Here is a 14,356-nt window from a genome sequence, read left to right as displayed (position 1 = left end):
GATAAAATCATTGCAAATTTTGCACAGGTCTGGCAATAGTTTTGAAAAAAGGAGCATGAAGCACGATATGAATATGACAATTCTTCGTTTTCCTTGGATATTCATCCTGGTACATGATGTCACAATATGTTAGAAGAAAAATAGTATGTTTCTCTCTATTCTTAACTTCTGCTGGGCTTAGTCCGTATCCATCATGGATCAGCGTATTATTCTTGTGTCGACAGGATGTTTTCAAGTACATTACATTTTGGATTTTGTTCCATGTTTAATACAGACAATAAAATATACACAAATGTTTCTCTACGTAGTGTTAAGGTTTAGACAAAGGTCCAGATAAAAACTGAAGCCCAACTTAATTCGATATGATATCAGGTAAGAAGGAAGAGGAAATAGGCATAAAAACTGAAAAAAGGAAAGAAAAACAAGTCATGCTGATCCATAGAAATACAGAAACTAACTAAAATGAACCTTTCTTCTTGTTTCGCCTTTCAAACTGAGAAGAATATTATCACCGAGCAAACATTAAAGAAGCAAAATTTCTGACTCAAATCGTATTAGTACCATCCTGGATTGTCATTTATACTGGTATTAAAATGACACATATCCTTGACTAAACTTTAAAAAAAAATAATATCAGATTCGCGAATGTTGCTTGGCGTTTACAACATATCAATGCTCCTTTATTATGCTTTGTGTGCTCGTATAATCGAATCTGTCATCCCTCGAGGTCATTAAAGGTTATATTTACCGGGAATTGTTTTGGTATATTTAGAAGTTACAACTCTTATAAAATTTCATAAATTTCCACATTTGTTTGTGCAGATATTTGTTTTCGACTTGGGTTATTTAATTAGATGTATAAGTCCCATGTTATTATAGACATGCCGGTCATAGTTGTACATTGTTATTAAACATAATAGATTATTTGTCTTGCAGACAAATCATTTTCTCGACATGCTCTTAGAATGTGAAAGTAGTTTAATGCACAAACCCCGTACAATGATAATTATATTTTGTGCGCATATTTTACCACGAAATGGACTGTATGCAAGATATAATATACATTATTACCAGGAAGATGTTCAAATGCATAGATCGATAATATTTGCATCATAACCAATCAAATATTGAGTGTAATACATTATACATATTTTCTAAATTTCTTCATGTACACTGTCATTTTTGGATCATTTATGAAAGGTTAAGCTGTGGAATTGTGAACTTTCGTATTTGTCCTTTCCCATGTTCATGACGCATTGGTTATACCGAACAACCGCAGGGCTGTTTTTTGTGCATGTAACATTTCCTGGAAGATTTCTTTTAAAAGAATGTCATTGTTTGTTTACTATAAAAATTCAGCATATCATCATTTATATTTGTTTATCGATAATTATTAGAACATATTTAAAAGTAACTGTATGAATATTATTATCAGAATAAGACGGCGGAAATATCACAGTGACAGATGCGGTTCGCCTTACAATGTGGATATAAAGAGAAACACAAAAATATAGACTGATATTGATATGGTTTAGGGCTATATATTGACATGACGTGCACTTCATTTCAAACTGGTTGCTAAACGTCTTACCGTCCAGCCCACGACCATCATGTACTTCATAGGACACACAGAAACCATATTTCCGGCTGGAAAAGAAATTACGTCTCACTGAAAACGTCCGTGACATATGTAATATAATTATTTGCTAAGCAGCACAAATATCAGGAAAATATAATGAAATATTCCAATTCAAAAAGGTTAACTATCACAAACTCAAATAACAATATCCCTGCCTACCGAAATACTTTAAGGTCCTGTTTTTGAACACCAAGATAAATTCAAATTAGCAATCTTCTTTTTATTATAATATTGGAATTGGGAAGACAACACATATCTTCGAAACGTTCATAATGAACACACTTATATCTCTAAATATAAATCAGGACTTTAAATGTTGATAATGTACATTTTAATTTGCCAATTCACTGAGCAAAATATACTGCTGTCGTCATATTTCTTGTTGTGCCTGTTCAAAATGAACTTTGTAACGCCATTACAAATATTGTAAGTTGCGCTTTTATCTCAGAAATGATGCAGTCTATATAAAGTCTTAAATAACTTTCACTTAAACTGTGCATTCATATAAGATCTATTGTGTAAATGTTACAGTTGGAAAGGTACACGCTATCTGAGTTTGATATGAGACAGAGAGACAGAGAATGAGAGAGAGAGAAACAGAGAGAGAGAGAGAGAGAGAGAGAGAGAAATGTTAGGCTTTTCCACCTCCAATGGCCAAAGAGCTGACAAGAATTACAATGACGACAGTCTGCATGGTATATATGTGTTCTTTACTAGGACTACGTGAGTATTCACCATCCAGCAGTTTTCGATGGGTCACTGTCCAACGGTTTCTTTTTATACCTTTGATTTGCACATACTTTGTATCGTTTTATCTTAATAATATTCTCAATAACAATTATAAAATTGCCATATTCAAGCAGCTTTGAGAGATCAATATTTTTTATGGGGAGGACTGTTCTATGATCATTTGACAATATGCCTATCTAATCACAAATAGATTCAACTGTATATCGTTTAAGCCATGGACAAAGTATGTATACACATCAAATATGATACAAAATAATTTCCAAAGCATTTATTTAGGGTATGTCCTGCACCCTTGTTATGGCGATAAAACTGGATCATACGGCTGTTTCATCATGACAAATACTGCTCATGAAATAATTTACGTGCCGTTTTGAATAAGCAATCACAAAGGCTCGAACGCACATTAAAGTATAAAATAGTAAACGTTTATGTTAATAGAAATCAGTCTGTCCTACATTTACTGATTTTTCAAATTTGTGTGCCACTGTCAAACAGCCAATGTGTCACATGAAAAAGACCTCTAAAACTCTATTGTAAAAGTCTTTAATGCGTAGTCGCTTAAAGCAAAATTTGAAAGGAAAGCGATTCAGCATATATGTTCTTTCGCATATACAACTGTAAAATAAATACTGTATTCAATGCGCAGCAACATGAGAGTAGTGCTTTACAAATGCAGTCGACACGTGAGAGTAACATAAATAAGCTGTGTAGGTTATATCCCAAAAATATAAATATTTTTGCATGCAAAATAGAATTCTCGACTTAACTATAGAGGTCAGCGACCCAATATGTGAGAGAGCTTTATAATGAATTTTATATCAGGTGTTATGGGCGTTTGAAATATAATTCATCATTTATTAATTTACTCTATGCTTATCTTTGTTGTTTGTGTTATTTCTAGAAGAATCTACATAATTTCTCTATCACCAATTAAGTGGTACTGTTTACAATGGTCCAATTAATAGCTCTTAACTCATTTGCTATTAATGATTGTCTCTTGATGTGCATGACATCAATTAAGCTACTGTAGCATACTATATGTGTATCCATGACGTACCGTTACAGCTTGATTAATAGTAAAAGACGTATGAGTTCATTTTGATTCCATCCGTGTAGAATCTCCGATAACTTACATTTTCTGAGCCTAGTATATACACAATTTTTGTTCACTATTCCAAAGGAATATCTTCTGGACACATTTTCTTTTATTATTATTATTATTATTATTATTATTATTGGTAGTAGTAGTAGTAGTATTTTTATTGGAAATATTGTATTCAGAGTCTCGTTCAAATTGAGAAGGAATAACAAAATGCAAGTAGATTACTATTTAAATGAAGGCATAAATGAGTTATTTGTTGTATGGTATCAACTGCTGCAGTCTTTTCTTATTGACCACATTACTCTCATTTACATGTACCCTTAACACTCATATGCAGTATACAGTTCAACAGGTAGCAATAACGTTACTACTACTACTGACATTAACAGTTATTTGTTATATCAAGATTTGGTGCAAATACACAGACTATAGCAATATTTTATTGCCAATTTAAGTGCATAATTATTAACTCTATTGTTACGCTGAATTTGGTCTGAACTTCTAAAGTCAGAAAGTGGTGTTGGGATGATTTGTTAATTTAGATGATGTATCATGTAATTTATATCTATATTGTTCTGTATTTGAGGGTAGAGGCCTACCTGACTATGCACATCTTTTCGTCTGGTATAAAAGTTATTAATGGGATGCTTACAGATTCAAAGGTCTAGTTTTTTAACTCTGTGAATAGTCTAGAAACAAGTTGTTTAAGAATCTTACTGGAAAATGACTGCCATCCTGGTCCTGATATTGTGTCTTAGCTTTTTATATAAATGTTGCTTATTTCAGAGCCACTCATTCTATACCCTAATGGAACCTACTTAACTTGTGTTCAGTTACAATTTGAGAAGTATATTTATTATGCTAAGTCACTATTTTGGAATCATTTTGAATTAATTCAGTGCCATTGTTCTTATATGCCATTATGATACATCAGGACTTTCGGCACATCAGCATATTCAAGATTGTAATTCATTCGGAACACGACTGGATTTCATCAGGAATAGGTTATACTTTTGGACATGTGATAGAACGGTTAGGACTATTTGTGATTTAAATCATAATACTGTATGTTCCTTTTAAAACGTTCACATTGTATTCGAGATAAATGTATTAGTTTTACAACACTTGTTAATTTTGCTTTATTCTATTACTTAGTGTAAGGCCACAGAGCTGTAACAACCAAAATAAATTAAGTTACATGATAGTTGTTGAACAATTTTGGCTGTAGGCCAGAAAGATAAAATGGCCGCTTAAGCACATTTGTTAAAGTGCATTTTGTTAAAAGTACTTCCTTACATGGTTGTACAACATGAATGACTGGGCCACGTGCGGCACGCGTTTCTTCGGTACAGCACTCCCGACTGAGATCTGCAAAATCAGAAAAAATGTCACTTGCGACTAACTAGTTGCCGGCTTGGAGAGTCAAATGTGGAATACAGCGGAAATCATATGTCCATATTAAATTAAAAAAAGATTAATTGTGATTATCGCCTGCCTATTACACAGCATCTGCCCAATACACGCAGAAATGCCCAGTAACATAAACTAGTTTGATCATGCTTATGCGTGGTCTTAGTAAATTTCAATTACAGTAAATATTTTTGTCATTGATTCAACTTTGCTGATTTGACTGTAAATTAGGTTTATGTATCTTTGTGCTTCTGTTACCTCTTCTTCTTCTTCTTTTTCTTCACGTATGGATATATTTTAATTTACATTGCGTTCGTTGTTCGATGATGCTTAGTCAAACGTTTAATTATACCCATGATTACTGCCCTCAAACCTGGTAGAAGGAAAACGTGACTTTCTTTGGTGTCAGATATACTGTGAAACTGAGGAGATTTCCACGTCATGAACTTTACGCGAACTTATGATTTAGGAACATTTCGATTATTATAATTCTGCAATTTCAGCAATGGTTGTCTCGTGTTGTTACACACCAAACATTTTCACGAGATTAGATTTTCTCGATTTTATATCTGGTCGCCGAAGTTGCGAAAATAAAACCACATGCAATTCATTCGTACATGAAAATGAATTGTTATAATTTTCGCGCTTCGAAGAGACACGTGAAAAATATATTACAAAAATTCTAAAGAAATTTCTAGATTTAAGATGTGTCTTTCGGCACATCGTGACAATACTGGCTGAAATGTACAATCTGGTAGATATGTTTGTTAAAAAGTTGAAATCTTAGAATAGTGACACACGCATTACATAGAAATGTAATGTTTCAAGGAAAGTACTTACGCTCCCCTAATGATTTAATACTATTACACTTATTGGAATGACTAAGTGTCTAGCCACCCAAAAGTGCAATAGTGTTTGATTGCCACACTTAATGACATTGAATTGATTGCTTATGCACATGACATTTCCTTTTTAAATCGAATTTCCGGCCAGTCAATAATTTGATCGTGTTCGTCTGCATTCAGAGGTGTGCCAGTGTATGCCTAATCGTTTATATAAAAGAAGCTATCTACCAACTTGTCGCAATAACTTGACAACGATTTAAGCAGGAGATACTGGTCTGCATACAGATTCAGGTAAGCGTTTGCGGTATGCTTCGGAAAATTTAGACAGACACATATATCAAATATGTGTAAGTGGACTGGATTCGCTTTCTAATTCCTAAATTCAGAACAATTGACAATAAGCAAACAAATAACTATATATGCATGTCTATAAAAAACAACTCATACATTCAAGTGTATATTAAAGTTTGTATGTCATCAAATGAGGATCGGTGTAATCGTCATATATCACGCATCACTTAATGTATTCTATTCTTTAACAATATTTCTCGATGTTAAAGAGGGGAAAGAAAATATAAGGCAATAATTTGCCGATTTATTTACCCAATTGTCATGAGTTAACCAGTCAGGTAGACCTTCATGAAGCGCAATTCCGAGTCTTAATCCTTAGTAACTGTGAGATTACGGAATACGTAATAGGTGTCACAGCATCATTGGTTCATTGTTGTATTCGAGTTGTGTGTGTGTGTGTGTGTGTGTGTGTGTGTGTGTGTGTGTGTGTGTTCTAGTACAATTAAAGGCTGCAGCCTATACATATTATTTAGCTGCCTCAAACTTTTAAGATATTTGTACATCATATCATATTCATATAGAAACATGGGTAGCTACCTTACAATAGTGTAATTTGTTATGTGCAAAGGACTGAATATTATTCTATGTCAACTTTAATGAACATAAAACAAAAATGAATTAAGTTTACATTTGCAGCATTCGTTATAATTTTGTAGACATACTTTTAATATTATGGTGCATTTAACAATATTGCCTGTTTAAATCTAATAATTTAAATGGGCATGTTCAATTAATATATTCGTATCCTAAGAGAGGTGAGTAACACAGGAAGTTACAAGGAAAAGTTACCAGATACCGAGGAAACCAATAAATAGTACTACCTATAGTCGCCCTCCTTGATATCATCGACAGTTTTGAAGGACAAGAAATATGTTAGCTTGATTACAGTCAGATTCTACCTTAGTCATAATACTGCTTGAAATAAAGAGGTCTTTCAAGAGAGAGTAACTACAGTGTAGTTTGTCTTTGTTTGAATGCATTGACACGAAGATTGTTCATTTAAGTCCGTAAGAATATATAACTGTTGTCTAAATTGGAAAGAATAGGACTATATTATCTTCAGGTGAAGAAATATACAAAAATCCAAAAACAAATATTGTACCAATAGTTCTTGATATCTTCTGAACATTTTGTTATAGCTGTTTCGAGTCTTTGAACCTAACAATAAGTTGACTGCCGATCGATATACAACATAACATTCATCAAGTCTGAGGTAATTTCATCGCTTTAAATTTCGTCACTATTCCATGAAAAGTAACCCACGTTCTGGAAGACTATTGTCTGTGATTAATCACAATTGGTGACGACACTCGATATGGAGTGTAATATAATTCTATAATTTATTATTTCAATAGGCATAATCAATAGACATCGTGATTTGTCTAGATTTGAACATTTACAAGCACAAATTCGCCCTTCCACTCTGTACTAAATCATGAAGGATAATAACGAATGGAAAATATAGGTTTATAACATCAATGTCGTAATTAAAGTCAAGATGCTACTCATTGTTTAAACTGTGGTCATCAGTATACCGACATCCTCCAGCACGTGGTCACATCATGTATGTTAACAATATAAATTGCCAACGACTTTTCATGCTTGAAAAGTTTCGACTTGATCTAACATAAAAATTAAAGTAACGGCGAGGCACAGTTACTAAAACTCGAATGAACTGATCATGAACATAAACTTGACAAAAATTTTTTACCATTTTCAGATCTGTTCATTCAAATTTCTGGTCCTTGTGTAAGAAGTGTACGTCTTAGCATGAAGACCCAACGTTAATATAAAACAAAACACCCCAGCTCAACTTCAAGCAAGCCTTTGTACCTATAAGAAACCTATTTTGAAAGCAAAGCCGTTAAAAGGCATTATCATTACTGTATCCGTACTGTTATAGGACATATTTTTCTTTTTCCTCCTCTTTTTTCCTTATTCTTAGATTTATATACATCGGTAATGTGTCATTTTTTATTTACGCTCGTATTGTATTTTATGTGTAGTATTAAGTTTCTGGAATGATGTTGGAAATCATCAGTGTAAATTGTTGTACTTGTCTTTGTCTTAACAATTATCTGTATTTCACGCAATTCTACTTGTTGAGAAAATACAGATTAATTGATTGATTTATACTTGTATTTTAAGATGTCCATTATGCAGATCAGGATGAAGTATTTGCACAATTTATACTATTGGTAAACACAATCTTATTTTGTGAAAAATAAATTGACATAAATTCAGAGATATTATTCACTTAGTCAAATCAGAAAAGACAGTGTAGTTATTCACTTAAATAGGTAACATGCTATTTAACTACGCCTTTATAGTGTTCTTTGCTTCTGAATTACAATCATGAGTATATCAATTGCACGCATTTCAAAGATTACTGAAATTTGTATTAAATAATGCATTAAATAATGATTGATATTTAAAAACGAATTCTTCATTAGCGTATTGACTATAGTGCATTTCTTCCTTGAAGCCATGGTCAAGTTAATGGTTCCAATTGCCCTAGTTATTATAAGCCTTGTTGGCCTTACCTATGGAACCGGATACGGCTATGCAGGAGCATATCCAGTAATTGCTGGCGGATATGGTGGGAAAGGTATTGGCGGGATCGGTGGAGGCGGATTTGGTGGAGGATATAGCGGGGGCGGAATTGGTGGTATCCTCCAGTTCATATTTCCCTGTAAGTATTTGATTGCAGGGCATATATATATATATATATATATATATATATATATATATATATATATATATATATATATATATATATATATATATATTTAAAGAGTCGAATAGACAGACGGAGACAACTATATAGGGAGATTTAATGTGATCAGTACAAATAATTACGTAAAACCGATAATTCAATAATTTCATTAAATTTTTACATGAAAATACAATTTATTTTCCGTCCATCTCTTCATTTTTTCATGTGTATTGAAATGATATTTTTCACACGTAAATTTTGCTTGTAATGAAAATTAATGATCAGCTGGATGTGCCCTTACTGCCCATTCCCCAGTGCATTTTGCCACACGAGTGCAGCAGAATCTATGCATTGTAATTAATTATAATTTTAGTTGAACCTAGATTATCTTACAGTAATTAGACATATGTACATGGACAAGTACTTAATCAATGCCAACACAAGAAAGAAGTATTGCATTAGCTGGCAATCTTAACCAAATATTTGGCCAATTGATTCACATTTAACATTCAATTAACAGCTTAACATCAATTTGTAAAATTAAAGTTACTGTACCATTAGTGACCACTGTGGTTTGAATAGCTGAAAAGTGAGGGCCGAAAACACATGTAATTGTGATCTTTTGTACATTAATATGCGTTATTTTCAAAACAGCTCTAAAATGTTTTCGACACAGTCATTTATGGTGAAGTTTGAAAAACTAAGAAAAGCACGAATATCATTGCTTGATTAAGTTTAAATTGATTAAAGCTTTACCTATTTGTAAATTACCATAGTGTAATCTTTGTGGTCCTATCAGTTAAACTTAATTAAAATGTATATATATATATATATATATATATATATATATATATATATATATATATATATATATATATATATATATATATATATATATAGTTTATAAACATAAAGAAAGAAAATTTCAGAGAGAAGTACTATAGACAAAATAGGTGTTAATTTAGATGAATTTTAATAATCGTAAGCATTGCAAATCTGTTTACAATACGAATAAATATGTATATAGTATTAATCCTATGATAAGACGAGGCTAGAATAATATATTTTTTTAAAGTTGTCGGTGTATTGTTTTTTTATCAGTAAACGATATCTTTAATACATTTAACTTAAATTGTATGATTTATGATTGTACGGTGATCAATACGCTTGGGCTTATCATCATATTAACATAATATCTATGATAATTTCTAAATTAGGGCAGACAAGATATAAGAGTAAGCGTCTAATTGTGTTGTTCTTATAAACAGACTGGAACATATTTTGGATGTTGAACATAGGAATAATTTCATTTATAAACAAAAACAAACAAATGTGATACTTTAGCTGAATAATCCATGTTACTAATTTTCAAATGACGTTTCGTTACAGTGATAATACTCTGTAATCGAATAGTCCATTATGAATATTTAAATTGGCTCTTCGTAACAGCGGTAATCCAATATAATTGAAAATTCCATATAAATCATTTAAATTGTTCTTTCGTTACAGTGATAATCCTCGCCGTAATTCTGCCTGTCATTATGAACCTATTCAATAACAATGGCAACGGGAACAATGGCAACGGACAAAACAATTAACCTTGTGTATGTATAAGATGAAATATTGTAAATTACTTTAGCTGGAAAGGTTTTCATTTTATAATGCTTCCACTGCATAACTACAGATACATCGATACTGTATCTGTTTAGGGTCCGACCTATACATTCCCTGGAGGGAAGATGAATAAAAAAGGGCTGTGATTTTCCTTCGAACCAGAATATGTTTCATTTTACCTGAATTTAATATCTATTTTTAAGTGATTGGGTCGTGGGGAGAAGGTGGATCGGAGTTTTTTTAATGCAAAAACCAGACATCCCCTTGGTAGTTTTTCGTAGTATTCGTTTTCATTGTTGTTGTTTGCTTGGTTTGATTTTTTTAAAAAAAAAAATTCCGTTGCTGTTCGGTTATGCGTGGAGCCTGCATATCAAGCTTTTTCTAGGCTATTTTTACAGTAATGTGTTAACAGTCAGGGGAGATAGGATCAAAACATTAATTTGAAATAAATCTTACTTCCAACACAACTTAGAAGAACATCACTGTGAATGGAAGTTTGAGCCAATTGTATGTATTGCTTTATTTCTTTAATCAATTAAAATTTAAAACGATGCCGTGGATAACAGACATGATGACACACAACATAATGACATAAGAACCACTGGCCTATATGTTGACCGATGATTATAAATATTGGAACAGCGCATGACTGACCCGCGTACACACACACACACACACACACACACACACACACACACACACACACACACACACACAGAGACACACACACGTACGGACATACAGAGTTCAATTCACTTTCATGCAATTCAAGTATTGTTATTGTTTTATAGATCTGTAATTTGCAGTGTACAATGAAAACTAAAATAATAATAAATCCAAAAAAAGCAAACAAGGTTATAAGCGAAGACATGTGTTCGCGCGTTACAATTAAAGTGACAAACATATCTTTCAGTTCACAAGATAAAATAAATTTTTAATCACCTAGTCGTAGAGGGCACTCTGGTTGTACTTCGTTTCATATGCTAATTTCGGCACAACATTTGCAACATCAGGGATATTATTCATATGAAGTATAATTTAATTCGAATTACCCGTATTGATAAAACAAAGGCAGTGATTCTTGTGTTAGGTGTATATAAACCCTGCAACAGAAAGCATGGGGATATAACTCTAAATTGACGAATGAATACAAAATTAACTATCTGTCATACAAAGTATCAAAATGTTAATGCTCATGTATTTCCTTGTTAATCATGATGGTAGTAAGACTAATTGTTTAATAAACACATTTATTTCCCGATGAAAACTGACTGCTTTCACTTCATCCGCAATGTTACGACTTAAAAGCAAAATACAAATCTTCAAAAAATATAGTTACCATCAAACCTCTTTTCAACATGACTATTTGCATCCTGCTTGTATGCTAATTTAATATATAAGCTTACTACGGCGTTACTAGCTTACACAAGGGTTTAATTCCTTCGATTTCATTTTCGCGTGTAGGTCATACTTTTAGTAATAACCAATTTGTGCTTTAGTCAAGTTGGTTACACATTTATAATAACAATATGATAACTTGTACATTTTTGGTTAATTAAAACCAAACTTAGTTTAGTTTATTTACTAGACACATTTTGGGATTAATTTCACCTTAGATTGTCTCTATATACACTGTTAGACTGTAGACTGGATACGAAGTCTGAATTTCTTTTAAATGAACAGCATTTATGCAGAGTGCAATAATTTTTCTCTAAAGTTCGTGTAATGCATTGTTTTGTTTTGTGTAGCGGTAATAACCTGGTTATATAATTTAATTTAAGGTGCTTACTTAACGTACACTGGACACACCTCGTAAACTTTACAGCGAAACCTATACAATCCGTTTTCGATTGTTTCGCATGTATTCATCGTTACGATTGGGTTATGAAAATTTAAGTTTCAAAACTGTTTACTACACTGATTTGATAATAACTTCTATTTTAGTAATATCGGTGCTTTTATTTCATTTCATTCCTATTCCCTTCGTATTCTGTAAGACGATTTGTGATTGTGCAGGAGGTGTATCAATTTTATTGCTTCGAACGAGTATAACGTCCAATACAGTGGTTTCGTCAGCTTGCTCGGTACGAGTTTTTCTTCGCCTGAGCAGTCCTGGCGTCTGCATATATTATTATATCCTTCTTTCTCTAACATTTTGGTTCTGGCACAAAATGTGTGTGTGTGTGTGGGGGGGGGGGAGGGATCGGACTTGCAATGTACTTCGAAAGTTTACTTCATTATTTTAGCGGTGGCTATTAACCCTTTGTTCCATATCCATGATATATGTATTTATCTAAGCTTAGGGGACTGGGTTGGCAATATATTTTATCGGTCGAGACATAAGATTTGTTTCTCATCCTTCTTGATTATATATATGCTTAACATTAATTCACATTTATACTATTTCATGGGGGCCCCGAGTGGCCGAGTGGTCTAAAGCGCTCACCGTTACGGATCACTGCCATCTCACCTCTGTCTGCGTGGGTTCGAGTCTCGGATTCGGCCAATGTGGATATGTGAGAAAGCTTGCCAGTAGCTTCTCGAGGGTCGGTGGTTCTTTCCTGGGATTTCCCGGTTTCTTCCTCCACCATTAATACTGGCCGCCATGTATAGCCTATCGCGTGCTGAAAAATGGCGTTAAACCCTACAACAACAACAACAACAACTATTTCATGTTAGTGATTATACTAAATGTTCGTGTATTTCTGCAGTTAAACAACTTTGTAAAGTGTATAAAATCACCAACGAAAAGAAAAACATGTCTGTCTATGTGTATCTGTCTTTCAAAAATATTATAAAAATATGTTCATATATAAATATTTATGAATTACTTCCTTTTTCAGGTTTTAAATTGGACTATTATTTCGACACACTTTGGAAGCGACTGGACAGTGAAACGGCATGCTCTTCACAACTTTGTCATGAACATTTTCAATACAAACGAACTTGTTCTCTCAAGTTTTAATATGCATTGGAACTGTTATGAGCATTTTAGTTGTATACGTTATTACATCAGCTTGTAAATAAAGCAAGCAAGCAAATTCGTTTATTTATTAATATGTGGAACATTTATAAGAATTATCGACAAGGTTTAAGGAATCATCAGTCTTGATCTCATTCCTTCTTCACAACTGTGATCTCAATCTCTCTTTCTCTCTCTCTCTCTCTCTCTCTCTCAGAGCATGGCTGTGTGTACACAGATTTTGAGCATGCATGTCTTTACGGAATAATGATATACTTTATCGTTCGATGCTTATCATACTCCTTATAGACATTAAGCCCATCAATATTATGGAGATCTATGCTCATCATACTTGGTATAGACATTACGCCTATTCATGTTATGGAGTTCTAGGCTCATCATACTTGTACTAGACATATAGCTCATTAATGGCATGGAGTTCTAGGTTTATCATAATCGGCATAGACATATAGCTCATTAATATTATGGAGATCTATGCTCATCCTACTCGGTATAGACATTAAGCAATTAATATTATTGAGTTCTAGGCTCACCCTACTCACTTTATACATTTAGCCCATTAATATTATGGAGATCTAGGCTCATTGTACTCAGTATAGACATTAAGCCATTGATATTATGGAGTTCTATGCTCATCATACTCGGTATAGACATTACACCTATACATGTTATGGAGATCTAGACTCATCATATTCAGTATAGACATCAAGCCATTGATATTATGAAGTTCTGTGCTCATCCTACTCAGTTTACACATTTAGCCTATTAATATTATGGAGATCTAGGCTCATCATATTCGGTATAGACGTTAGCCCATTACTATTATGGAGATCTAGGCTCATCATATTCGGTATAGACATTAGCCCATTAATATTACGGAGATATAGGCTTATCATACTCGATATATATATACTCAGTTTAGACATTAATCCCATTAATATTATGG

General features: G+C 32.9%; 1 long non-coding RNA gene across 1 annotated transcript; it reads left to right on the top strand.

Moving 5' to 3' along the window:
- Positions 1–5,959: 5,959 nt before the first annotated feature.
- LOC149800314 (uncharacterized) lies at positions 5,960–13,456 on the top strand. Its single transcript, XR_016420958.1, has 4 exons — positions 5,960–6,037; positions 8,583–8,789; positions 10,323–10,417; positions 13,271–13,456. It is a non-coding gene; the product is annotated as an uncharacterized LOC149800314 (long non-coding RNA).
- The last annotated feature ends 900 nt before the right edge of the window (positions 13,457–14,356 follow it).

This window comes from Sinohyriopsis cumingii, chromosome 5 (assembly GCF_028554795.1).
Source record: "Sinohyriopsis cumingii isolate HCF-2022 chromosome 5, ASM2855479v2, whole genome shotgun sequence".
NCBI classification, from domain to species: domain Eukaryota; kingdom Metazoa; phylum Mollusca; class Bivalvia; order Unionida; family Unionidae; genus Sinohyriopsis; species Sinohyriopsis cumingii.
This window is presented reverse-complemented; position numbering and strand designations above follow the sequence as displayed.